Genomic DNA, 23,554 nt, shown 5'->3' with positions numbered 1-23,554 from the left:
GTGGCGAAGACAAGGCTTGACAGGCCATGCCATTTCATGCGGGGGGCGTTGGATAGCCAACCCATGGTCATATGGCATGGCTCAAACGTAGCTTATATACTTTTAGGCGTTATAAGCTAACGGATGCGATCATACCAACTCACATGCACCGGATCCCATCAGAACTCCGAAGTTAAGCGAGTTTGGGCGAGAGTAGTACTAGGATGGGTGACCTCCTGGGAAGTCCTCGTGTTGCATCCCTTCTTTTTTTGCCTTGTTGACGTTTCAATTGTCGTGAGCGTTTGCTTTCCGTCATCTTATTCAGCTGGATGTCTTTGTTTTATCACGACCCCGTGGCGCAGCGTGACAATCGGGGCATACTATGATTAAATACTCCAAGAAAGCCTAGGATTAACGAAGGAATTAAAATAGGAAAATAACACAGTTACCAAAAACTTCAAAAACTGGATTTCGGGCTAGTAAACGACGTCGGATGCCCGAAAAAGTCCACGACTCATGGCAACGCAATGAGTTTTACTCGCGACGCCGTTGCCTTCGAATCGACGGTTCGTGGGCCCAATTCTGAGGTCGGAGCCCAGATCAGCGGTTTGCCCGATTTGCCGTTGCACGCGCGTCTGTCCAGCTCCTCTCCAATAACTTACGCCATCTGTCCTACATCACCCCGTGGAGCTCGTCTCCAATTAACCGGGCACCGCAAATGAACGAAAGCGAAAAAACAACAGGACTCGACGCCCACTGCCGAAATTATTGGGGTTGTTCTTAACGTTGTCAGTTTTTTTGTTTTTTTTGGTTTTGGTTCAATTATCGTAAGGTAGGCCCCACAGCCGTTCGGAACCGGCAGTTCGGCAGGCCTGCGCGCGACACATGGTAGGGGTGGCGACGACAAGGCCTGACAGGCCATGCCATTTCATGCGGGGGGCGTTGGATTGCCAACCCATGGTCATATGGCATGGCTCAAACGTGGCTTATATACTTTTAGGCGTTATAAGCTAACGGATGCGATCATACCAAATAACATGCACCGGATCCCATCAGAACTCCGAAGTTAAGCGAGTTTGGGCGAGAGTAGTACTAGGATGGGTGACCTCCTGGGAAGTCCTCGTGTTGCATCCCTTCTTTTTTTGCCTTGTTGACGTTTCAATTGTCGTGAGCGTTTGCTTTCCGTCATGTTATTCATCTGGATGTCTTTGTTTTATCACGACCCCGTGGCGCAGCGTGACAATCGGGGCACACTATGATTAAATACTCCTAGAAAGCCTAGGATTAACGAAGGAATTAAAATAGGAAAATAACACAGTTACCAAAAACTTCAAAAACTGGATTTCGGGCTAGTAAACGACGTCGGATGCCCGAAAAAGTCCACGACTCATGGCAACGCAATGAGTTTTACTCGCGACGCCGTTGCCTTCGAATCGACGGTTCGTGGGCCCAATTCTGAGGTCGGATCCCAGATCAGCGGTTTGCCCGATTTGCCGTTGCACGCGCGTCGGTCCAGCTCCTCTCCAATAACTTACGCCATCTGTCCTACATCACCCCGTGGAGCTCGTCTCCAATTAACCGGGCACCGCAAATGAACGAAAGCGAAAAAACAACAGGACTCGACGCCCACTGCCGAAATTATTGGGGTTGTTCTTAACGTTGTCAGTTTTTTTGTTTTTTTTGGTTTTGGTTCAATTATCGTAAGGTAGGCCCCACAGCCGATCGGAACCGGCAGTTCGGCAGGCCTGCGCGCGACACATGGTAGGGGTGGCGACGACAAGGCCTGACAGGCCATGCCATTTCATGCGGGGGCCGTTGGATAGCCAACCCATGGTCATATGGCATGGCTCAAACGTGGCTTATATACTTTTAGGCGTTATAAGCTAACGGATGCGATCATACCAACTCACATGCACCGGATCCCATCAGAACTCCGAAGTTAAGCGAGTTTGGGCGAGAGTAGTACTAGGATGGGTGACCTCCTGGGAAGTCCTCGTGTTGCATCCCTTCTTTTTTTGCCTTGTTGACGTTTCAATTGTCGTGAGCGTTTGCTTTCCGTCATCTTATTCATCTGGATGTCTTTGTTTTATCACGACCCCTTGGCGCAGCGTGACAATCGGGGCACACTATGATTAAATACTCCTAGAAAGCCTAGGATTGACGAAGGAATTAAAATAGGAAAATAACACAGTTACCAAAAACTTCAAAAACTGGATTTCGGGCTAGTAAACGACGTCGGATGCCCGAAAAAACCCACGACTCATGGCAACGCAATGAGTTTTACTCGCGATGCCGTTGCCTTCGAATCGACGGTTCGTGGGCCCAATTCTGAGGTCGGAGCCCAGATCAGCGGTTTGCCCGATTTGCCGTTGCACGCGCGTCGGTCCAGCTCCTCTCCAATAACTTACGCCATCTGTCCTACATCACCCCGTTTAGCTCGTCTCCAATTAACCGGGCACCGCAAACGAACGAAAGCGAAAAAACAACAGGACTCGACGCCCACGGCCGAAATTATTGGGGTTGTTCTTAACGTTGTCAGTTTTTTTGTTTTTTTTATTTTGGTTCAATTATCGTAAGGTAGGCCCCACAGCCGATCGGAACCGGCAGTTCGGCAGGCCTGCGCGCGACACATGGTAGGGGTGGCGACGACAAGGCCTGACAGGCCATGCCATTTCATGCGACGGCATCCCATTTCATGCGGGGGGCGTTGGATAGCCAACCCATGGTCATATGGCATGGCTCAAACGTGGCTTATATACTTTTAGGCGTTATAAGCTAACGGATGCGATCATACCAACTCACATTCACCGGATCCCATCAGAACTCCGAAGATAAGCGAGTTTGGGCGAGAGTAGTACTAGGATGGGTGACCTCCTGGGAAGTCCTCGTGTTGCATCCCTTCTTTTTTTGCCTTGTAGACGTTTCAATTGTCGTGGGCGTTTGCTTTCCGTCATCTTATTCATCTGGATGTCTTTGTTTTATCACGACCCCGTGGCGCAGCGTGACAATCGGGGCACACTATGATTAAATACTCCTAGAAAGCCTAGGATTAACGAAGGAATTAAAATAGGAAAATAACACAGTTACCAAAAACTTCAAAAACTGGATTTCGGGCTAGTAAACGACGTCGGATGCCCGAAAAAGCCCACGACTCATGGCAACGCTATGAGTTTTAATCGCGACGCCGTTGCCTTCGAATCGACGGTTCGTGGGCCCAATTCTATGGTCGGTGCCCAGATCAGCGGTTTGCCCGATTTGCCGTTGCACGCGCGTCGGTCCAGCTCCTCTCCAATAACTTACGCCATCTGTCCTACATCACCCCGTGGAGCTCGTCTCCAATTAACCGGGCACCGCTAACGAACGAAAGCGAAAAAACAACAGGACTCGACGCCCACTGCCGAAATTATTGGGGTTGTTCTTAACGTTGTCAGTTTTTTTATTTTTTTTTGTTTTGGTTCAATTATCATAAGGTAGGCCCCACAGCCGATCGGAACCGGCAGTTCGGCAGGCCTGCGCACGACACATGGTAGGGGTGGCGACGACAAGGCTTGACAGGCCATACCATTTCATGCGGGGGGCGTTGGATAGCCAACCCATGGTCATATGGCATGGCTCAAACGTGGCTTATATACTTTTAGGCGTTATAAGCTAACGGATGCGATCATACCAACTCACATGCACCGGATCCCATCAGAACTCCGAAGTTAAGCGAGTTTGAACGACAGTAGTACTAGGATGGGTGACCTCCTGGGAAGTCCTCGTGTTGCATCCCTTATTTTTTTGCCTTGTTGACGTTTCAATTGTCGTGGGCGTTTGCTTTCCGTCATCTTATTCATCTGGATGTCTTTCTTTTATCACGACCCCTTGGCGCAGCGTGACAATCGGGGCACACTATGATTAAATACTCCTAGAAAGCCTAGGATTGACGAAGGAATTAAAATAGGAAAATAACACAGTTACCAAAAACTTCAAAAACTGGATTTCGGGCTAGTAAACGACGTCGGATGCCCGAAAAAGCCCACGACTCATGGCAACGCAATGAGTTTTACTCGCGATGCCGTTGCCTTCGAATCGACGGTTCGTGGGCCCAATTCTGAGGTCGGAGCCCAGATCAGCGGTTTGCCCGATTTGCCGTTGCACGCGCGTCGGTCCAGCTCCTCTCCAATAACTTACGCCATCTGTCCTACATCACCCCGTGGAGCTCGTCCCCAATTAACCGGGCCCCGCAAACGAACGAAAGCGAAAAAACAACAGGACTCGACGCCCACTGCCGAAATTATTGGGGTTGTTCTTAACGTTGTCAGTTTTTTTGTTTTTTTTGTTTTGGTTCAATTATCGTAAGGTAGGCCCCACAGCCGATCGGAACCGGCAGTTCGGCAGGCCTACGCGCGACACATGGTAGGGGTGGCGACGACAAGGCCTGACAGGCAATGCCATTTCATGCGGGGGGCGTTGGATAGCCAACCCATGGTCATATGGCATGGCTCAAACGTGGCTTATATACTTTTAGGCGTTATAAGCTAACGGATGCGATCATACCAACTCACATGCACCGGATCCCATCAGAACTCCGAAGTCAAGCGAGTTTGGGCGAGAGTAGTACTAGGATGGGTGACCTCCTGGGAAGTCCTCGTGTTGCATCCCTTCTTTTTTTGCCTTCTTGACGTTTCAATTGTCGTGGGCGTTTGCTTTCCGTCATCTTATTCATCTGGATCTCTTTGTTTTATCACGACCCCTTGGCGCAGCGTGACAATCGGGGCACACTATGATTAAATACTCCTAGAAAGCCTAGGATTGACGAAGGAATTAAAATAGGAAAATAACACAGTTACCAAAAACTTCAAAAACTGGATTTCGGGCTAGTAAACGACGCCAAGGGGTCGTGATAAAACAAAGACATCCAGATGAATAAGGGTGACCTCCTGGGAAGTCCTCGTGTTGCATCCCTTCTTTTTTTGCCTTGTTGACGTTTCAATTGTCGTGGGCGTTTGCTTTCCGTCATCTTATTCATCTGGATGTCTTTGTTTTATCACGACCCCTCGGCGCAGCGTGACAATCGGGGCACACTATGATTAAATACTCCTAGAAAGCCTAGGATTAACGAAGGAATTAAAATAGGAAAATAACACAGTTACCAAAAACTTCAAAAACTGGATTTCGGGCTAGTAAACGACGTCGGATGCCCGAAAAAGCCCACGACTCATGGCAACGCAATGAGTTTTACTCGCGACGCCGTTGCCTTCGAATCGACGGTTCGTGGGCCCAATTCTGAGTTCGGAGCCCAGATAAGCGGTTTGCCCGATTTGCCGTTGCACGCGCGTCGGTCCAGCTCCTCTCCAATAACTTACGCCATCTGTCCTACATCACCCCGTGGAGCTCGTCTCCAATTAACCGGGCACCGCAAACGAACGAAAGCGAAAAAACAGCAGGACTCGACGCCCACTGCCGAAATTATTGGGGTTGTTCTTAACGTTGTCAGTTTTTTTGTTTTTTTTGTTTTGGTTCAATTATCGTAAGGTAGGCCCCACAGCCGATCGGAACCGGCAGTTCGGCAGGCCTGCGCGCGACACGTGGTAGGGGTGGCGACGACAAGGCTTGACAGGCCATGCCATTTCATGCGGGGGGCGTTGGATAGCCAACCCATGGTCATATGGCATGGCTCAAACGTGGCTTATATACTTTTAGGCGTTATAAGCTAACGGATGCGATCATACCAACTCACATGCACCGGATCCCATCAGAACTCCGAAGCTAAGCGAGTTTGGGCGAGAGTAGTACTAGGATGGGTGACCTCCTGGGAAGTCCTCGTGTTGCATCCCTTCTTTTTTTGCCTTGTTGACGTTTCAATTGTCGTGGGCGTTTGCTTTCCGTCATCTTATTCATCTGGATGTCTTTGTTTTATCACGACCCCTTGGCGCAGCGTGAAAATCGGGGCACACTATGATTAAATACTCCTAGAAAGCCTAGGATTAACGAAGGAATTAAAATAGGAAAATAACACAGTTACCAAAAACTTCAAAAACTGGATTTCGGGCTAGTAAACGACGTCGGATGCCCGAAAAACCCCACGACTCATGGCAACGCAATGAGTTTTACTCGCGACGCCGTTGCCTCCGAATCGACGGTTCGTGGGCCCAATTCTGAGGTCGGAGCGCAGATCAGCGGTTTGCCCGATTTGCCGTTGCACGCGCGTCGGTCCAGCTCCTCTCCAATAACTTACGCCATCTGTCCTACATCACCCCGTGGAGCTCGTCTCCAACTAACCGGGCACCGCAAACGAACGAAAGCGAAAAAACAGCAGGACTCGACGCCCACTGCCGAAATTATTGGGGTTGTTCTTAACGTTGTCAGTTTTTTTGTTTTTTTTGTTTTGGTTCAATTATCGTAAGGTAGGCCCCACAGCCGATCGGAACCGGCAGTTCGGCAGGCCTGCGCGCGACACATGGTAGGGGTGGCGACGACAAGGCTTGACAGGACATGCCATTTCATGCGGGGGGCGTTGGATAGCCAACCCATGGTCATATGGCATGGCTCAAACGTGGCTCATATACTTTTAGGCGTTATAAGCTAACGGATGCGATCATACCAACTCACATGCACCGGATCCCATCAGAACTCCGAAGTTAAGCGAGTTTGGGCGACGCCGTTGCCTTCGAATCGACGGTTCGTGGGCCCAATTCTGAGGTCGGAGCCCCGATCAGCGGTTTGCCCGATTTGCCGTAAGGTAGGCCCCACAGCGAGTTTGGGCGAGAGTAGTACTAGGATGGGTGACCTCCTGGGAAGTCCTCGTGTTGCATCCCTTCTTTTTTTGCCTTGTTGACGTTTCAATTGTCGTGGGCGTTTGCTTTCCGTCATCTTATTCATCTGGATGTCTTTGTTTTATCACGACCCCTTGGCGCAGCGTGACAATCGGGGCACACTATGATTAAATACTCCTAGAAAGCCTAGGATTAACGAAGGAATTAAAATAGGAAAATAATACAGTTACCAAAGACTTCAAAAACTGGATTTCGGGCTAGTAAACGACGTCGGATGCCCGAAAAAGCCCACGACTCGTGGCAGCGCAATGAGTTTTACTCGCGACGCCGTTGCCTTCGAATCGACGGTTCGTGGGCCCAATTCTGAGGTCGGAGCCCAGATCAGCGGTTTGCCCGATTTGCCGTTGCACGCGCGTCGGTCCAGCTCCTCTCCAATAACTTACGCCATCTGTCCTACATCACCCCGTCGAGCTCGTCTCCAATTAACCGGGCACCGCAAACGAACGAAAGCGAAAAAACAGCAGGACTCGACGCCCACTGCCGAAATTATTGGGGTTGTTCTTAACGTTGTCAGTTTTTTTGTTTTTTTTGTTTTGGTTCAATTATCGTAAGGTAGGCCCCACAGCCGATTGGAACCGGCAGTTCGGCAGGCCTGCACGCGACACGTGGTAGGGGTGGCGACGACAAGGCTTGACAGGCCATGCCATTTCATGCGGGGGGCGTTGGATAGCCAACCCATGGTCATATGGCATGGCTCAAACGTGGGTTATATACTTTTAGGCGTTATAAGCTAACGGATGCGATCATACCAACTCACATGCACCGGATCCCATCAGAACTCCGGAGTTAAGCGAGTTTGGGCGAGAGTAGTACTAGGATGGGCGACCTCCTGGGAAGTCCTCGTGTTGCATCCCTTCTTTTTTTGCCTTGTTGACATTTCAATTGTCGTGGGCGTTTGCTTTCCGTCATCTTATTCATCTGGATGTCTATGTTTTATCACGACCCCTTGGCGCAGCGTGACAATCGGGGCACACTATGATTAAATACTCCTAGAAAGCCTAGGATTAACGAAGGAATTAAAATAGGAAAATAACACAGTTACCAAAAACTTCAAAAACTGGATTTCGGGCTAGTAAACGACGTCGGATGCCCGAAAAAGCCCACGACTCATGGCTAGGCCATGAGTTTTACTCGCGACGCCGTTGCCTTCGAATCGATGGTTTGTGGGCCCAATTCTGAGGTCGGAGCCCAGATCAGCGGTCTGCCCAATTTGCCGTTGCACGCGCGTCGGTCCAGCTCCTCTCCAATAACTTACGCCATCTGTCCTACATCACCCCGTGGAGCTCGTCTCCAATTAACCGGGCACCGCAAACGAACGAAAGCGAAAAAACAACAGGACTAGACGCCCACTGCCGAAATTATTGGGGTTGTTCTTAACGTTGTCAGTTTTTTTGTTTTTTTTGTTTTGGTTCAATTATCGTAAGGTAGGCCCCACAGCCGATCGGAACCGGCAGTTCGGCAGGCCTGCGCGCGACACGTGGTAGGGGTGGCGACGACAAGGCTTGACAGGCCATGCCATTTCATGCGGGGGGCGTTGGATAGCCAACCCATGGTCATATGGCATGGCTCAAACGTGGCTTATATACTTTTACGCGTTATAAGCTAACGGATGCGATCATACCAACTCACATGCACCGGATCCCATCAGAACTCCGAAGTTAAGCAGCTCCTCTCCAATAACTTACGCCATCTGTCCTACATCACCCCGTGGAGCTCGTCTCCAATTAACCGGGCACCGCAAACGAACGAAAGCGAAAAAACAACAGGACTCGACGCCCACTGCCGAAATTATTGGGGTTGTTCTTAACGTTGTCAGTTTTTTTGTTTTTTTTATTTTGGTTCAATTATCGTAAGGTAGGCCCCACAGCCGATCGGAACCGGCAGTTCGGCAGGCCTGCGCGCGACACATGATAGCGGTGGCGACGACAAGGCTTGACAGGCCATGCCATTTCATGCAGGGGGCGTTGGATAGCCAACCCATGGTCATATGGCATGGCTCAAACGTGGCTTATATACTTTTAGGCGTTATAAGCTAACGGATGCGATCATACCAACTCACATGCACCGGATCCCATCAGAACTCCGAAGCTAAGCGAGTTTGGGCGAGAGTAGTACTAGGATGGGTGACCTCCTGGGAAGTCCTCGTGTTGCATCCCTTCTTTTTTTGCCTTGTTGACGTTTAAATTGTCGTGGGTTTGCTTTCCGTCATCTTATTCATCTGGATGTCTTTGTTTTATCACGACCCCTTGGCGCAGCGTGACAATCGGGGCACACTATGATTAAATACTCCTAGAAAGCCTAGGATTGACGAAGGAATTAAAATAGGAAAATAACACAGTTACCAAAAACTTCAAAAACTGGATTTCGGGCTAGTAAACGACGTCGGATGCCCGAAAAAGCCCACAACTCATGGCAACGCGATGAGTTTTACTCGCGACGCCGTTGCCTTCGAATCGACGGTTCGTGGGCCCAATTCTGAGGTCGGAGCCCAGATCAGCGGTTTGCCCGATTTGCCGTTGCACGCGCGTCGGTCCAGCTCCTCTCCAATAATTTACGCCATCTGTCCTACATCACCCCGTGGAGCTCGTCTCCAATTAACCGGGCACCGCAAACGAACGGAAGCGAAAATACAACAGGACTCGACGCCCACTGCCGAAATTATTGGGGTTGTTCTTAACGTTGTCAGTTTTTTTGTTTTTTTTTTGTTTTGGTTCAATTATCGTAAGGTAGGCCCCACAGCCGATCGGAACCGGCAGTTCGGCAGGCCTGCGCGTGACACATGGTAAGGGTGGCGACGACAAGGCTTGACAGGCCATGCCATTTCATGCGTGGGGCGTTGGATAGCCAACCCATGGTCATATGGCATGGCTCAAACGTGGCTTATATACTTTTAGGCGTTATAAGCTAACGGATGCGATCACACCAACTCACATGCACCGGATCCCAACAGAACTTCGAAGTTAAGCGAGTTTGGGCGAGAGTAGTACTAGGATGGGTGACCTCCTGGGAAGTCCTCGTGTTGCATCCCTTCTTTTTTTGCCTTGTTGACGTTTCAATTGTCGTGGGCGTTTGCTTTCCGTCATCTTATTCATCTGGATGTCTTTGTTTTATCACGACCCCTTGGCGCAGCGTGACAATCGGGGCACACTATGATTAAATACTCCTAGAAAGCCTAGGATTAACGAAGGAATTAAAATAGGAAAATAACACAGTTACCAAAAACTTCAAAAACTGGATTTCGGGCTAGTAAACGACGTCGGATGCCAGAAAAAGCCCACGACACATGGCAACGCGATGAGTTTTTCTCGCGACGCCGTTGCCTTCGAATCGACGGTTCGTGGGCCCAATTCTGAGGTCGGAGCCCAGATCAGCGGTTTGCCCGATTCGCCGTTGCACGCGCTTCGGTCCAGCTCCTCTCCAATAACTTACGCCATCTGTCCTACATCACCCCGTGGAGCTCGTCTCCAATTAACCGGGCACCGCAAACGAACGAAAGCGAAAAAACAACAGGACTCGACGCCCACTGCCGAAATTATTGGGGTTGTTCTTAACGTTGTCAGTTTTTTTGTTTTTTTTGGTTTGGTTCAATTATCGTAAGTTAGGCCCCACAGCCGATCGGAACCGGCAGTTCAGCAGGCCTGCGCGCGACACATGGTAAGGGTGGCGACGACAAGGCTTGACAGGCCATGCCATTTCATGCGGGGGGCGTTGGATAGCCAACCCATGGTCATATGGCATGGCTCAAACGTGGCTTATATACTTTTAGGCGTTATAAGATAACGGATGCGATCACACCAACTCACATGCACCGGATCCCATCAGAACTCCGAAGTTAAGCGAGTTTGGGCGAGAGTAGTACTAGGATGGGTGACCTCCTGGGAAGTCCTCGTGTTGCATCCCTTCTTTTTTTGCCTTGTTGACGTTTCAACTGTCGTGGGCGTTTGCTTTCCGTCATCTTATTCATCTGGATGTCTTTGTTTTAACACGACCCCTTGGCGCAGCGTGACAATCGGGCCACACAATGATTAAATACTCCTAGAAAGCCTAGGATTAACGAAGGAATTAAAATAGGAAAATAACACAGTTACCAAAAACTTCAAAAACTGGATTTCGGGCTAGTAAACGACGTCGGATGCCCGAAAAAGCCCACGACACATGGCAACGCGATGAGTTTTACTCGCGACGCCGTTGCCTTCGAATCGACGGTTCGTGGGCCCAATTCTGAGGTCGAAGCCCAGATCAGCGGTTTGCCCGATTTGCCGTTGCACGCGCTTCGGTCCAGCTCCTCTCCAATAACTTACACCATCTGTCCAACATCACCCCGTGGAGCTCGTCTCCAATTAACCGGGCACCGCAAACGAACGAAAGCGAAAAAACAACAGGACTCGACGCCCACTGCCGAAATTATTGGGGTTGTTCTTAACGTTGTCAGTTTTTTTGTTTTTTTTGTTTTGGTTCAATTATCGTAAGGTAGGCCCCACAGCCGATCGGAACCGGCAGTTCGGCAGGCCTGCGCGCGACACATGGTAAGGGTGGCGACGACAAGGCTTGACAGGCCATGCCATTTCATGCGGGGGGCGTTGGATAGCCAACCCATGGTCATATGGCATGGCTCAAACGTGGCTTATATACTTTAAGGCGTTATAAGCTAACGGATGCGATCATACCAACTCACATGCACCGGATCCCATCAGAACTTCGAAGTCAAGCGAGTTTGGGCGAGAGTAGTACTAGGATGGGTGACCTCCTGGGAAGTCCTCGTGTTGCATCCCTTCTTTTTTTGCCTTGTTGACGTTTCAATTGTCGTGGGCGTTTGCTTTCCGTCATCTTATTCATCTGGATGTCTTTGTTCTATCACGACCCCGTGGCGCAGCGTGACAATCGGGGCACACTATGATTAAATACTCCTAGAAAGCCAAGGATTAACGAAGGAATTAAAATAGGAAAATAACACAGTTACCAAAAACTTCAAAAACTGGATTTCGGGCTAGTAAACGACGTCGGATGCCCGAAAAAGCCCACGACTCTTGGCAACGCAATGAGTTTTACTCGCGACGCCGTTGCCTTCGAATCGACCGTTCGTGGGCCCAATTCTGAGGTCGGAGCCCAGATCAGCGGTTTGCCCGATTTGCCGTTGCACGCGCGTCGGTCCAGCTCCTCTCCAATAACTTACGCCATCTGTCCTACATCACCCCGTGGAGCTCGTCTCCAATTAACCGGGCACCGCAAACGAACGAAAGCGAAAAAACAACAGGACTCGACGCCCACTGCCGAAATTATTGGGGTTGTTCTTAACGTTGTCAGTTTTTTTTTTTTTTTTGTTTTGGTTCAATTATCGTAAGGTAGGCCCCACAGCCGATCGGAACTGGCAGTTCGGCAGGCCTGCGCGCGACACATGGTAGGGGTGGCGACGACAGGGCCTGACAGGCCATGCCATTTCTTGCGGGGGGCGTTGGATAGCCAACCCAAGGTCATATGGCATGGCTCAAACGTGGCTTATATACTTATAGGCGTTATAAGCTAACGGATGCGATCATACCAACTCACATGCACCGGATCCCATCAGAACTCCGAAGTTAAGCGAGTTTGGGCGAGAGTAGTACTAGGATGGGTGACCTCCTGGGAAGTCCTCGTGTTGCATCCCTTCTTTTTTTGCCTTGTTGACGTTTCAATTGTCGTGGGCGTTTGCTTTCCGTCATCTTATTCATCTGGATGTCTTTGTTTTATCACGACCCCGTGGCGCAGCGTGACAATCGGGGCACACTATGATTAAATACTCCTAGAAAGCCTAGGATTAACGAAGGAATTAAAATAGGAAAATAACACAGTTACCAAAAACCTCAAAAACTGGATTTCGGGCTAGTAAACGACGTCGGATGCCCGAAAAAGCCCACGACTCATGGCAACTGATCGGTTCATAATTGTATATCATTTTGTACCCTTCTAGCTTTTGATTTGGTTATGTTTTTGAGTTAAACTTGTGCTTTTAATCCTTTTTGTGTTTATCTTTCAGTTCATTGAGCTTTAGGTAATAATGATGGCTTTGGATAGTAAATGATGCAATCCATGCATGTTAGGGCCTAATTTGGATGAATGGATGAAGAGCTTAAAGACAAACTCAATTTTGGCTACAGTCCCCTGCCAGCCCAGTTTCGTAGGTCATATTGCAAGCTTTGTTTCAGCAACCTACATAGCTCGGATGAGGCCACATTCTTCATGAACGTTGTTCCAATGGGTGTGTAATATAACATATCCAAAATTCTGCCCCATTGGATAAATATGGAGTCTGTTACCTAGCAAACACAGAGCCATGCTCAGGATGGATTTTATCAGCGCGCAAAATGAGTTAGCAATTTGTTTTGGCCTTAACTTCCTCCTCCGACCTTGGATTGGCCCAAATGATATATGGCTGGAAAGAAGACATTCTGAACTTCAAGTTTGAGTGCTTAAAGTCTTAATTTGCTTAAGGGAAGCCCAATTCGTAAGCCCTTGAAGTTGCTGGTCATGCTGACCTCAGGATGAGCTATTATTTCTGGTTGGAAGCTTGGTCATGGTGACATGAAGATGAGCTAGGGCTGCTGGTGGGATTTATTAGTGAAGTGCATCAACCATTTCAGATTTTATAATGGAAGTGTTGTATGCATTAGTGAAGTGCATCAACCATTTCAGATTTTATAAAACAAAGTGTTGTATGCATTAGCCATACTTAATTCAGATTTTCAGCTTCCTTAGGCCTATATATAGTGAGGATTCCCAAGCTTGTAAACACACCCCAAAGGGGGGGAGCTCTCAAACACTTCTCTAGAGCTCCCTTCCCTTCTCTCCCTCAAATTCTCTTAGTTTTGCTTTCTAGTTCTCAATTCTAGCTTTCTTTAATGTTTTCTTAGTTGTAATTTATTTTTCTTGTAATGTACATTCTTTCTTAAGTATTCAAGTTTAATTAGTTTCCAAGTTTCAATTATGGTTTTTGTTCTTATTCATTATGCTTATAAGTTAATATGCTAGTTTGAATGATTGATCACCATTTAGGCTTGCATGTTAGCTATCTTGGTTTGAATTAAGAGTATACACCATGCTTTAATTCGAATTGAACTATGAATAGGAAGAGTATGTATGGACATTCGACAACAGGGATTAGATACATACTTGGTTGTTTAAATTGTTCTTCTATGCTTAATGGGTTCCTAATGCTTAATTTTAGGTTAGACAACAAATGATCAAATTAGGGAATTAGGAACACAAGGTTATGACCACACACCATGGCTTAATCATACTTTAGCTAGAATCAATCCATTAATCTAATTGAACTTGGGAACTTATCTGCTTGAGTTAGTTATTTCGTCTTTCCTTGTTTTATTTTTTCCTTTATTTTTCATTTCTGTTTTGTATAGGGAAAATGAATTGGATCATTCAATCACCAATCCTCGTGGGATCGACCTCGCACTTACATACGCTATACTACCGAACGGCTCGTGCACTTGCGAGTATCACAAGTTGAGGATGCAGCTTAATCCATTTTGGTGCAGCTGAAATCTACACAACAGCAACGCAATGAGTTTTACTCGCGACGCCGTTGCCTTCGAATCGTCGGTTCGTGGGGCCAATTCTGAGGTCGGAGCCCAGATCAGCGGTTTGCCCGATTTGCCGTTGCACGCGCGTCGGTCCAGCTCCTCTCCAATAACTTACGCCATCTGTCCTACATCACCCCGTGGAGCTCGTCTCCAATTAACCGGGCACCGCAAACGAACGAAAGCGAAAAAACAACAGGACTCGACGCCCACTGCCGAAATTATTGGGGTTGTTCTTAACGTTGTCAGTTTTTTTGTTTTTTTTTGTTTTGGTTCAATTATCGTAAGGTAGGCCCCACAGCCGATCGGAACCGGCAGTTCGGCAGGCCTGCGCGCGACATATGGTAGGGGTGGCGACGACAAGGCCTGACAGGCCATGCCATTTCATGCGACGGCATCCCATTTCATGCGGGGGGCGTTGGATAGCCAACCCATGGTCATATGGCATGGCTCAAACGTGGCTTATATACTTATAGGCGTTATAAGCTAACGAATGCGATCATACCAACTCACATGCACCGGATCCCATCAGAACTCCGAAGTTAAGCGAGTTTGGGCGAGAGTAGTACTAGAATGGGTGACCTCCTGGGAAGTCCTCGTGTTGCATCCCTTCTATTTTTGCCTTGTTGACGTTTCAATTGTCGTGGGCGTTTGCTTTCCGTCATCTTATTCATCTGGATGTCTTTGTTTTATCACGACCCCGTGGCGCAGCGTGACAATCGGGGCACACTATGATTAAATACTCCTAGAAAGCCTAGGATTAACGAAGGAATTAAAATAGGAAAATAACACAGTTACCAAAAACTTCAAAAACTGGATTTCGGGCTAGTAAACGACGTCGGATGCCCGAAAAATTCCACGACTCATGGCAATGCAATGAGTTTTACTCGCGACGCCGTTGCCTTCGAATCGACGGTTCGTGGGCCCAATTCTGAGGTCGGAGCCCAGATCAGCGGTTTGCCCGATTTGCCGTTGCACGCGCGTCGGTCCAGCTCCTCTCCAATAACTTACGCCATCTGTACTACATCACCCCGTGGAGCTCCTCTCCAATTAACCGGGCACCGCAAACGAACGAAAGCGAAAAAACAACAGGACTCGACGCCCACTGCCGAAATTATTGGGGTTGTTCTTAACGTTGTCATTTTTTTTTTTTTTTTGTTTTGGTTCAATTATCGTAAGGTAGGCCCCACAGCCGATCGGAACCGGCAGTTCGGCAGGCCTGCGCGCGACACATGGTAGGGGTGGCGAAGACAAGGCTTGACAGGCCATGCCATTTCATGCGGGGGGCGTTGGATAGCCAACCCATGGTCATATGGCATGGCTCAAACGTGGCTTATATACTTTTAGGCGTTATAAGCTAACGGATGCGATCATACCAACTCACATGCACCGGATCCCATCAGAACTCCGAAGTTAAGCAAGTTTGGGCGAGAGTAGTACTAGGATGGGTGACCTCCTGGGAAGTCCTCGTGTTGCATCCCTTCTTTTTTTGCCTTGTTGACGTTTCAATTGTCGTGGGCGTTTGCTTTCCGTCATCTTATTCATCTGGATGTCTTTGTTTTATCACGACCCCGTGGCGCAGCGTGACAATCGGGGCACACTATGATTAAATACTCCTAGAAAGCCTAGGATTAACGAAGGAATTAAAATAGGAAAATAACACAGTTACCAAAAACTTCAAAAACTGGATTTCGGGCTAGTAAACGACGTCGGATGCCCGAAAAATTCCACGACTCATGGCAATGCAATGAGTTTTACTCGCGACGCCGTTGCCTTCGAATCGACGGTTCGTGGGCCCAATTCTGAGGTCGGAGCCCAGATCAGCGGTTTGCCCGATTTGCCGTTGCACGCGCGTCGGTCCAGCTCCTCTCCAATAACTTACGCCATCTGTACTACATCACCCCGTGGAGCTCCTCTCCAATTAACCGGGCACCGCAAACGAACGAAAGCGAAAAAACAACAGGACTCGACGCCCACTGCCGAAATTATTGGGGTTGTTCTTAACGTTGTCATTTTTTTTTTTTTTTTGTTTTGGTTCAATTATCGTAAGGTAGGCCCCACAGCCGATCGGAACCGGCAGTTCGGCAGGCCTGCGCGCGACACATGGTAGGGGTGGCGAAGACAAGGCTTGACAGGCCATGCCATTTCATGCGGGGGGCGTTGGATAGCCAACCCATGGTCATATGGCATGGCTCAAACGTGGCTTATATACTTTTAGGCGTTATAAGCTAACGGATGCGATCATACCAACTCACATGCACCGGATCCCATCAGAACTCCGAAGTTAAGCAAGTTTGGGCGAGAGTAGTACTAGGATGGGTGACCTCCTGGGAAGTCCTCGTGTTGCATCCCTTCTTTTTTTGCCTTGTTGACGTTTCAATTGTCGTGGGCGTTTGCTTTCCGTCATATTATTCATCTGGATGTCTTTGTTTTGTCACGACCCCTTGGCGCAGTGTGACAATCGGGCCACACTATGATTAAATACTCCTAGAAAGCCTAGGATTAACGAAGGAATTAAAATAGGAAAATAACACAGTTACCAAAAACTTCAAAAACTGGATCTCGGGCTAGTAAACGACGTCGGATGCCCGAAAAAGCCCACGACTCATGGCAACGCAATGAGTTTTACTCGCGACGCCGTTGCCTTCGAATCGACGGTTCGTTGTCCCAATTCTGAGGTCGGAGCCCAGATCAGCGGTTTGCCCGATTTGCCGTTGCACGCGGTTCGGTCCAGCTCCTCTCCAATAACTTACCCCATCTGTCCTACATCACCCCGTGGAGCTCGTCTCCAATTAACCGGGCACCGCAAACGAACGAAAGCGAAAAAACAGCAGGACTCGACGCCCACTGCCGAAATTATTGGGGTTGTTCTTAACGTTGTCAGTTTTTTTGTTTTTTTTGTTTTGGTTCAATTATCGTAAGGTAGGCCCCACAGCTGATCGGAACCGGCAGTTCGGCAGGCCAGCGCGCGACACGTGGTAGGGGTGGCGACGACAAGGCTTGACAGGCCATGCCATTTCATGCGGGGGGCGTTGGATAGCCAACCCATGGTCATATGGCATGGCTCAAACGTGGCTTATATACTTATAGGCGTTATAAGCTAACGAATGCGATCATACCAACTCACATGCACCGGATCCCATCAGAACTCCGAAGTTAAGCGAGTTTGGGCGAGAGTAGTACTAGGATGGGTGACCTCCTGGGAAGTCCTCGTGTTGCATCCCTTCTTTTTTTGCCTTGTTGACGTTTCAATTGTCGTGGGCGTTTGCTTTCCGTCATCTTATTCATCTGGATGTCTTTGTTTTGTCACGACCCCTTGGCGCAGTGTGACAATCGGGCCACACTATGATTAAATACTCCTAGAAAGCCTAGGATTAACGAAGGAATTAAAATAGGAAAATAACACAGTTACCAAAAACTTCAAAAACTGGATCTCGGGCTAGTAAACGACGTCGGATGCCCGAAAAAGCCCACGACTCATGGCAACGCAATGAGTTTTACTCGCGACGCCGTTGCCTTCGAATCGACGGTTCGTGGGCCCAATTCTGAGGTCGGAGCCCAGATCAGCGGTTTGCCCGATTTGCCGTTGCACGCGCGTCGGTCCAGCTCCTCTCCAATAACTTACCCCATCTGTCCTACATCACCCCGTGGAGCTCGTCTCCAATTAACCGGGCACCGCAAACGAACGAAAGCGAAAAAACAGCAGGACTCGATGCCCACTGCCGAAATTATTGGGGTTGTTCTTAACGTTGTCAGTTTTTTTGTTTTTTTTGTTTTGGTTCAATTATCGTAAGGTAGGCCCCACAGCCGATCAGAACCGGCAGTTCGGCAGGCCTGCGCGCGACACGTGGTAGGGGTGGCGACGACAAGGCTTGACAGGCCATGCCATTTCATGCGGGGGGCGTTGGATAGCCAACCCATGGTCATATGGCATGGCTCAAACGTGGCTTATATACTTTTAGGCGTTATAAGCTAACGGATGCGATCATACCAACTCACATGCACCGGATCCCATCAGAACTCCGAAGTTAAGCGAGTTTGGTCGAGAGTAGTACTAGGATGGGTGACCTCCTGGGAAGTCCTCGTGTTGCATCCCTTCTTTTTTTGGCTTGTTGACGTTTCAATTGTCGTGGGCGTTTGCTTTCCGTCATCTTATTCATCTGGATGTCTTTGTTTTATCACGACCCCTTGGCGCAGCGTGACAATCGGGGCACAGTATGATTAAATACTCCTAGAAAGCCTAGGATTAACGAAGGAATTAAAATAGGAAAATAACACAGTTACCAAAAACTTGAAAAACTTGATCTCGGGCTAGTAAACGACGTCGGATGCCCGAAAAAGCCCACGACTCATGGCAAGGCAATGAGTTTTACTCGCGACGCCGTTGCCTTCGAATCGACGGTTCGTGGGCCCAATTCTGAGGTCGGAGCCCAGATCAGCGGTTTGCCCGATTTGCCGTTGCACGCGCGTCGGTCCAGCTCCTCTCCAATAACTTACGCCATCTGTCCTACATCACCCCGTGGAGCTCGTCTCCAATTAACCGGGCACCGCAAACGAACGAAAGCGATGAAACAGCAGGACTCGACGCCCACTGCCGAAATTATTGGGGTTGTTCTTAACGTTGTCAGTTTTTTTGTTTTTTTTGTTTTGGTTCAATTATCGTAAGGTAGGCCCCACAGCCGATCGGAACCGGCAGTTCGGCAGGCCTGCGCGCGACACGTGGTAGGGGTGGCGACGACAAGGCTTGACAGGCCATGCCATTTCATGCGGGGGGCGTTGGATAGCCAACCCATGGTCATATGGCATGGCTCAAACGTGGCTTATATACTTTTAGGCGTTATAAGCTAACGGATGCGATCATACCAACTCACATGCACCGGATCCCATCAGAACTCCGAAGTTAAGTGAGTTTGGGCGAGAGTAGTACTAGGATGGGTGACCTCCTGGGAAGTCCTCGTGTTGCATCCCTTCTTTTTTTGCCTTGTTGACGTTTCAATTGTCGTGGGCGTTTGCTTTCCGTCATCTTATTCATCTGGATGTCTTTGTTTTATCACGACCCCTTGGCGCAGCGTGACAATCGGGGCACACTATGATTAAATACTCCTAGAAAGCCTAGGATTAACGAAGGAATTAAAATAGGAAAATAACACAGTTACCAAAAACTTCAAAAACTGGATCTCGGGCTAGTAAACGACGTCGGATGCCCGAAAAAGCCCACGACTCATGGCAACGCAATGAGTTTTACTCGCGACGCCGTTGCCTTCAAATCGACGGTTCGTGGGCCCAATTCTGAGGTCGGAGCCCAGATCAGCGGTTTGCCCGATTTGCCGTTGCACGCGCGTCGGTCCAGCTCCTCTCCAATAACTTACCCCATCTGTCCTACATCACCCCGTGGAGCTCGTCTCCAATTAACCGGGCACCGCAAACGAACTAAAGCGAAAAAACAGCAGGACTCGACGCCCACTGCCGAAATTATTGGGGTTGTTCTTAACGTTGTCAGTTTTTTTGTTTTTTTTGTTTTGGTTCAATTATCGTAAGGTAGGCCCCACAGCCGATCGGAACCGGCAGTTCGGCAGGCCTGCGCGCGACACGTGGTAGGGGTGGCGACGACAAGGCTTGACAGGCCATGCCATTTCATGCGGGGGGCGTTGGATAGCCAACCCATGGTCATATGGCATGGCTCAAACGTGGCTTATATACTTTTAGGCGTTATAAGCTAACGGATGCGATCATACCAACTCACATGCACCGGATCCCATCAGAACTCCGAAGTTAAGCGAGTTTGGTCGAGAGTAGTACTAGGATGGGTGACCTCCTGGGAAGTCCTCGTGTTGCATCCCTTCTTTTTTTGGCTTGTTGACGTTTCAATTGTCGTGGGCGTTTGCTTTCCGTCATCTTATTCATCTGGATGTCTTTGTTTTATCACGACCCCTTGGCGCAGCGTGACAATCGGGGCACACTATGATTAAATACTCCTAGAAAGCCTAGGATTAACGAAGGAATTAAAAAAGGAAAATAACACAGTTACCAAAAACTTCAAAAACTGGATCTCGGGCCAGTAAACGACGTCGGATGCCCGAAAAAGCCCACGACTCGTGGCAACGCAATGAGTTTTACTCGCGACGCCGTTGCCTTCGAATCGACGGTTCGTGGGCCCAATTCTGAGGTCGGAGCCCAGATCAGCGGTTTGCCCGATTTGCCGTTGCACGCGCGTCGGTCCAGCTCCTCTCCAATAGCTTACGCCATCTGTCCTACATCACCCCGTGGAGCTCGTCTCCAATTAACCGGGCACCGCAAACGAACGAAAGCGAAAAAACAGCAGGACTCGACGCCCACTGCCGAAATTATTGGGGTTGTTCTTAACGTTGTCAGTTTTTTTGTTTTTTTTGTTTTGGTTCAATTATCGTAAGGTAGGCCCCACAGCCGATCGGAACCGGCAGTTCGGCAGGCCTGCGCGCGACACGTGGTAGGGGTGGCGACGACAAGGCTTGACAGGCCATGCCATTTCATGCGGGGGGCGTTGGATAGCCAACCCATGGTCATATGGCATGGCTCAAACGTGGCTTATATACTTTTAGGCGTTATAAGCTAACGGATGCGATCATACCAACTCATATGCACCGGATCCCATCAGAACTCCGAAGTTAAGCGAGTTTGGGCGATAGTAGTACTAGGATGGGTGACCTCCTGGGAAGTCCTCGTGTTGCATCCCTTCTTTTTTTGCCTTGTTGACGTTTCAATTGTCGTGGGCGTTTGCTTTCCGTCATCTTATTCATCTGGATGTCTTTGTTTTATCACGACCCCTTGGCGCAGCGTGACAATCGGGGCACACTATGATTAAATACTCCTAGAAAGCCTAGGATTAACGAAGGAATTAAAATAGGAAAATAACACAGTTACCAAAAACTTCAAAAACTGGATCTCGGGCTAGTAAACGACGTCGGATGCCCGAAAAAGCCCACGACTCATGGCAACGCAATGAGTTTTTACGTAACCCTAGCCACTGCGCTTCTGCGTTTTGCGCGGCCCTTACGGCCTATCCCCTTAGGTCACCCCACCTGGTCCCCAACCCCTTTAATTACAGTTCCGCCTTTCAGCGTTTTTGAGAAACGAAAGTCGTCACGCCTTCCTATGAAGCCAATTTTTCTGGCTTGGGACCGTGAGAGAGACCTCTGCTTGTCGACACGTCTCTCCCTTTGTTTCCCTCGACTCACAGGTGTCGAGACTTCAGGGCCCACTTTTTCTATTTTACTGAGTCCTCGCTCTTTGTGCTTCTGACTTGGTTTCTTTGTTTTATTTACTTTCTTCGCTTTTGGGCTTTTGGGCTTTCGTTTGGGTTGGGCTTTCATTTGGTTTTTGCGTTTCATTGGGTTGGATTTCTGCATGTGTAAGACTGTTGTTAGGGCTTACTGTTTTATTTGTTTCTGTTTGGTTTCGTTTTTGTTTTTGTTTTTGCAACCGTGTTGTAGTTGTTTTTTTCGTGTTTGTTCTTGTATTTAACTGCTTTATTCCCTTTAATTCTTGTTATAACGTTGTTGATGTCTGAATTCTTTAACATTGAGGACAATGTTTATTTCTAAGTTTGGGAAGGGATAGCAAGTCTTTTTCGTTTCGCTTTAATTCTTGCTTTAATTTGTTCTGTTTTCTTTTCAGTTTTGAGTCTTTGTGTTTTCAAGTCACTTTCCGGACATATATGATGAGATTGTGATGAATGTTTAAATGACTTGATTGAAAATGCTCTAAAAAAAAAAAATTAAAAAAAAAAAATTTAAAAAATTTGTTATTCACTAAATGGCATCGTTCTAGCATGATATGTTTGAAACCCTCTACGCACTTGCCATTTGTTTCATAATTCTCCAGTTGAGGGACTTGCATGATCCAAAGAATTGTATCAAGCATGAATTAGACTTGTATAACCATATAATGTGAGCTTTGAGCCTTGTGCTTCAATTCATGAGTGTTATACACATATTCCACTTTTCTTGTCATCTGAGTTGTTGTTTGATCTCATTATTCATTGATTTGGTTGAGCACTTAAAAGTTACTCATTCTTGTGCAATTTGATTACATGACATTTGAGAAATGATATTAAGGCCCTCTTTGGACCGTTTGTGCCTTTCAAGCTAACCCTATGCATGCTTAAGCATGATTTTCCATTGTTAACCACCTTGAGCCTATATGTATGCCTTTTCTTTCAAGTAACCAGTTATTACTTCTAGCCTTAGCCTGAAAAACAAGAATTTACCTTTCTAAGGAACTCGTGAGCTTTAATTTAGATGTGTTTTTCATGCTAAGTTTGGGAAGGGTTATTACTTTCAAAAAAAAAAAAAAAAAAAAAAAAAGGGTGAAAGAAAAGAGAAAAGTCGTGGTTAAGTGGCAATGGTTTCAAATTCAATTCCATGTTTCTTGGTTGTTCAAATGGAAGGAAGGAGTGTGAATCATAATTAGTGGAGGTATAAGGCTTTGTGGTCTATTTGATCACCCAAAAAATAATAAAAGAATGAAAATTTCAAGCGTGATGTTTCAAAGTCTTTTAGTCAACGATTATATGCTCTTACATTGTGAGTTCCTTGGACTTTGTTGTATCCTTATCCTTCATTTCTTACTCACCTTACACCCTTAGCCCCATTACAACCTATAATAAAGACCTAAATTGATCCTAGATGTCATGTGGTTGAATTGCACACATTCTTCTTTTAAGTGTTTAGCATCCTTCTTGAGATCATATTCATGCATGTTTTTCAGCTTGCTAATTTTGAGTTAAGTCCCTTATGGTTTAACTCTATTCTCATGTCTATTATTGAGTGATGCATTGTAACCCTCTTCCGAGTGATTCATTTGTGAGAGGACAACTTAGGTGAGATTTGAAGTTACATTTGTGCTGGGTATGATTTTTGAAGTTGTGTGAAAACTGAAATTGGAGAATGAGTTCCATTTGGCCATCACACTACTACACTTTGAACATGTTGTGTTCTGAACTTTGCTGCCTTGTGAATAATGTCTAAAATGAGTTTTCTTTGTGAAAACTTTTAAGTCATTTGCATAAGTCGCTCTCTCTTTGGAAAGTGTTCGGAAAGTTTTGTTTCGAATCTTGTTTTAGTTTCTGTTTTGCTCGAGGACTAGCAAAAGATAAGTTTGGGAAGTTTGTTCGGTTCATTTTTACACATGATTTTTCATGTTATTCACCCA

General features: G+C 47.7%; 20 non-coding genes and 1 pseudogene across 20 annotated transcripts; all 21 read left to right on the top strand.

Annotated features, from left to right (window-relative positions):
- Positions 1–121: 121 nt before the first annotated feature.
- On the top strand, positions 122–240 carry LOC148292231 (5S ribosomal RNA). Its single transcript, XR_015827551.1, has one exon. It is a non-coding gene; the product is annotated as a 5S ribosomal RNA (ribosomal RNA).
- A 754-nt stretch (positions 241–994) lies between these two features.
- LOC148292230 (5S ribosomal RNA) lies at positions 995–1,113 on the top strand. Its single transcript, XR_015827050.1, has one exon. It is a non-coding gene; the product is annotated as a 5S ribosomal RNA (ribosomal RNA).
- Positions 1,114–1,867: 754 nt separating this feature from the next.
- LOC148292229 (5S ribosomal RNA) lies at positions 1,868–1,986 on the top strand. The gene has a single exon (XR_015827550.1). It is a non-coding gene; the product is annotated as a 5S ribosomal RNA (ribosomal RNA).
- Positions 1,987–2,759: 773 nt separating this feature from the next.
- On the top strand, positions 2,760–2,878 carry LOC148292228 (5S ribosomal RNA). Its single transcript, XR_015827555.1, has one exon. It is a non-coding gene; the product is annotated as a 5S ribosomal RNA (ribosomal RNA).
- A 754-nt stretch (positions 2,879–3,632) lies between these two features.
- Positions 3,633–3,751, top strand: LOC148292227 (5S ribosomal RNA; annotated as a pseudogene).
- Positions 3,752–4,504: 753 nt separating this feature from the next.
- LOC148292226 (5S ribosomal RNA) lies at positions 4,505–4,623 on the top strand. Its single transcript, XR_015826713.1, has one exon. It is a non-coding gene; the product is annotated as a 5S ribosomal RNA (ribosomal RNA).
- A 1,056-nt stretch (positions 4,624–5,679) lies between these two features.
- Positions 5,680–5,798, top strand: LOC148292225 (5S ribosomal RNA). The gene has a single exon (XR_015827615.1). It is a non-coding gene; the product is annotated as a 5S ribosomal RNA (ribosomal RNA).
- Positions 5,799–7,532: 1,734 nt separating this feature from the next.
- Positions 7,533–7,651, top strand: LOC148292224 (5S ribosomal RNA). The gene has a single exon (XR_015826862.1). It is a non-coding gene; the product is annotated as a 5S ribosomal RNA (ribosomal RNA).
- Positions 7,652–8,834: 1,183 nt separating this feature from the next.
- LOC148292223 (5S ribosomal RNA) lies at positions 8,835–8,953 on the top strand. The gene has a single exon (XR_015827614.1). It is a non-coding gene; the product is annotated as a 5S ribosomal RNA (ribosomal RNA).
- A 753-nt stretch (positions 8,954–9,706) lies between these two features.
- On the top strand, positions 9,707–9,825 carry LOC148292222 (5S ribosomal RNA). The gene has a single exon (XR_015827101.1). It is a non-coding gene; the product is annotated as a 5S ribosomal RNA (ribosomal RNA).
- Positions 9,826–10,578: 753 nt separating this feature from the next.
- On the top strand, positions 10,579–10,697 carry LOC148292221 (5S ribosomal RNA). The gene has a single exon (XR_015826811.1). It is a non-coding gene; the product is annotated as a 5S ribosomal RNA (ribosomal RNA).
- A 753-nt stretch (positions 10,698–11,450) lies between these two features.
- LOC148292220 (5S ribosomal RNA) lies at positions 11,451–11,569 on the top strand. Its single transcript, XR_015826977.1, has one exon. It is a non-coding gene; the product is annotated as a 5S ribosomal RNA (ribosomal RNA).
- Positions 11,570–12,322: 753 nt separating this feature from the next.
- On the top strand, positions 12,323–12,441 carry LOC148292219 (5S ribosomal RNA). The gene has a single exon (XR_015827549.1). It is a non-coding gene; the product is annotated as a 5S ribosomal RNA (ribosomal RNA).
- A 2,415-nt stretch (positions 12,442–14,856) lies between these two features.
- Positions 14,857–14,975, top strand: LOC148292218 (5S ribosomal RNA). The gene has a single exon (XR_015826904.1). It is a non-coding gene; the product is annotated as a 5S ribosomal RNA (ribosomal RNA).
- A 752-nt stretch (positions 14,976–15,727) lies between these two features.
- Positions 15,728–15,846, top strand: LOC148292217 (5S ribosomal RNA). Its single transcript, XR_015826853.1, has one exon. It is a non-coding gene; the product is annotated as a 5S ribosomal RNA (ribosomal RNA).
- Positions 15,847–16,598: 752 nt separating this feature from the next.
- Positions 16,599–16,717, top strand: LOC148292216 (5S ribosomal RNA). Its single transcript, XR_015826852.1, has one exon. It is a non-coding gene; the product is annotated as a 5S ribosomal RNA (ribosomal RNA).
- Positions 16,718–17,470: 753 nt separating this feature from the next.
- On the top strand, positions 17,471–17,589 carry LOC148292215 (5S ribosomal RNA). Its single transcript, XR_015826787.1, has one exon. It is a non-coding gene; the product is annotated as a 5S ribosomal RNA (ribosomal RNA).
- A 753-nt stretch (positions 17,590–18,342) lies between these two features.
- Positions 18,343–18,461, top strand: LOC148292214 (5S ribosomal RNA). The gene has a single exon (XR_015826878.1). It is a non-coding gene; the product is annotated as a 5S ribosomal RNA (ribosomal RNA).
- A 753-nt stretch (positions 18,462–19,214) lies between these two features.
- On the top strand, positions 19,215–19,333 carry LOC148292213 (5S ribosomal RNA). The gene has a single exon (XR_015827465.1). It is a non-coding gene; the product is annotated as a 5S ribosomal RNA (ribosomal RNA).
- Positions 19,334–20,086: 753 nt separating this feature from the next.
- LOC148292212 (5S ribosomal RNA) lies at positions 20,087–20,205 on the top strand. The gene has a single exon (XR_015826877.1). It is a non-coding gene; the product is annotated as a 5S ribosomal RNA (ribosomal RNA).
- A 753-nt stretch (positions 20,206–20,958) lies between these two features.
- LOC148292211 (5S ribosomal RNA) lies at positions 20,959–21,077 on the top strand. The gene has a single exon (XR_015826936.1). It is a non-coding gene; the product is annotated as a 5S ribosomal RNA (ribosomal RNA).
- The last annotated feature ends 2,477 nt before the right edge of the window (positions 21,078–23,554 follow it).

Source organism: Prunus avium, chromosome 8, assembly GCF_965620075.1.
Source record: "Prunus avium chromosome 8, drPruAviu1.hap1.1, whole genome shotgun sequence".
In the NCBI taxonomy this organism is placed as follows: Eukaryota; Viridiplantae; Streptophyta; class Magnoliopsida; order Rosales; family Rosaceae; genus Prunus; species Prunus avium.
The sequence above is the reverse complement of the archived record's forward strand: the minus strand, read 5'-3'. Positions and strand labels throughout refer to the sequence as shown.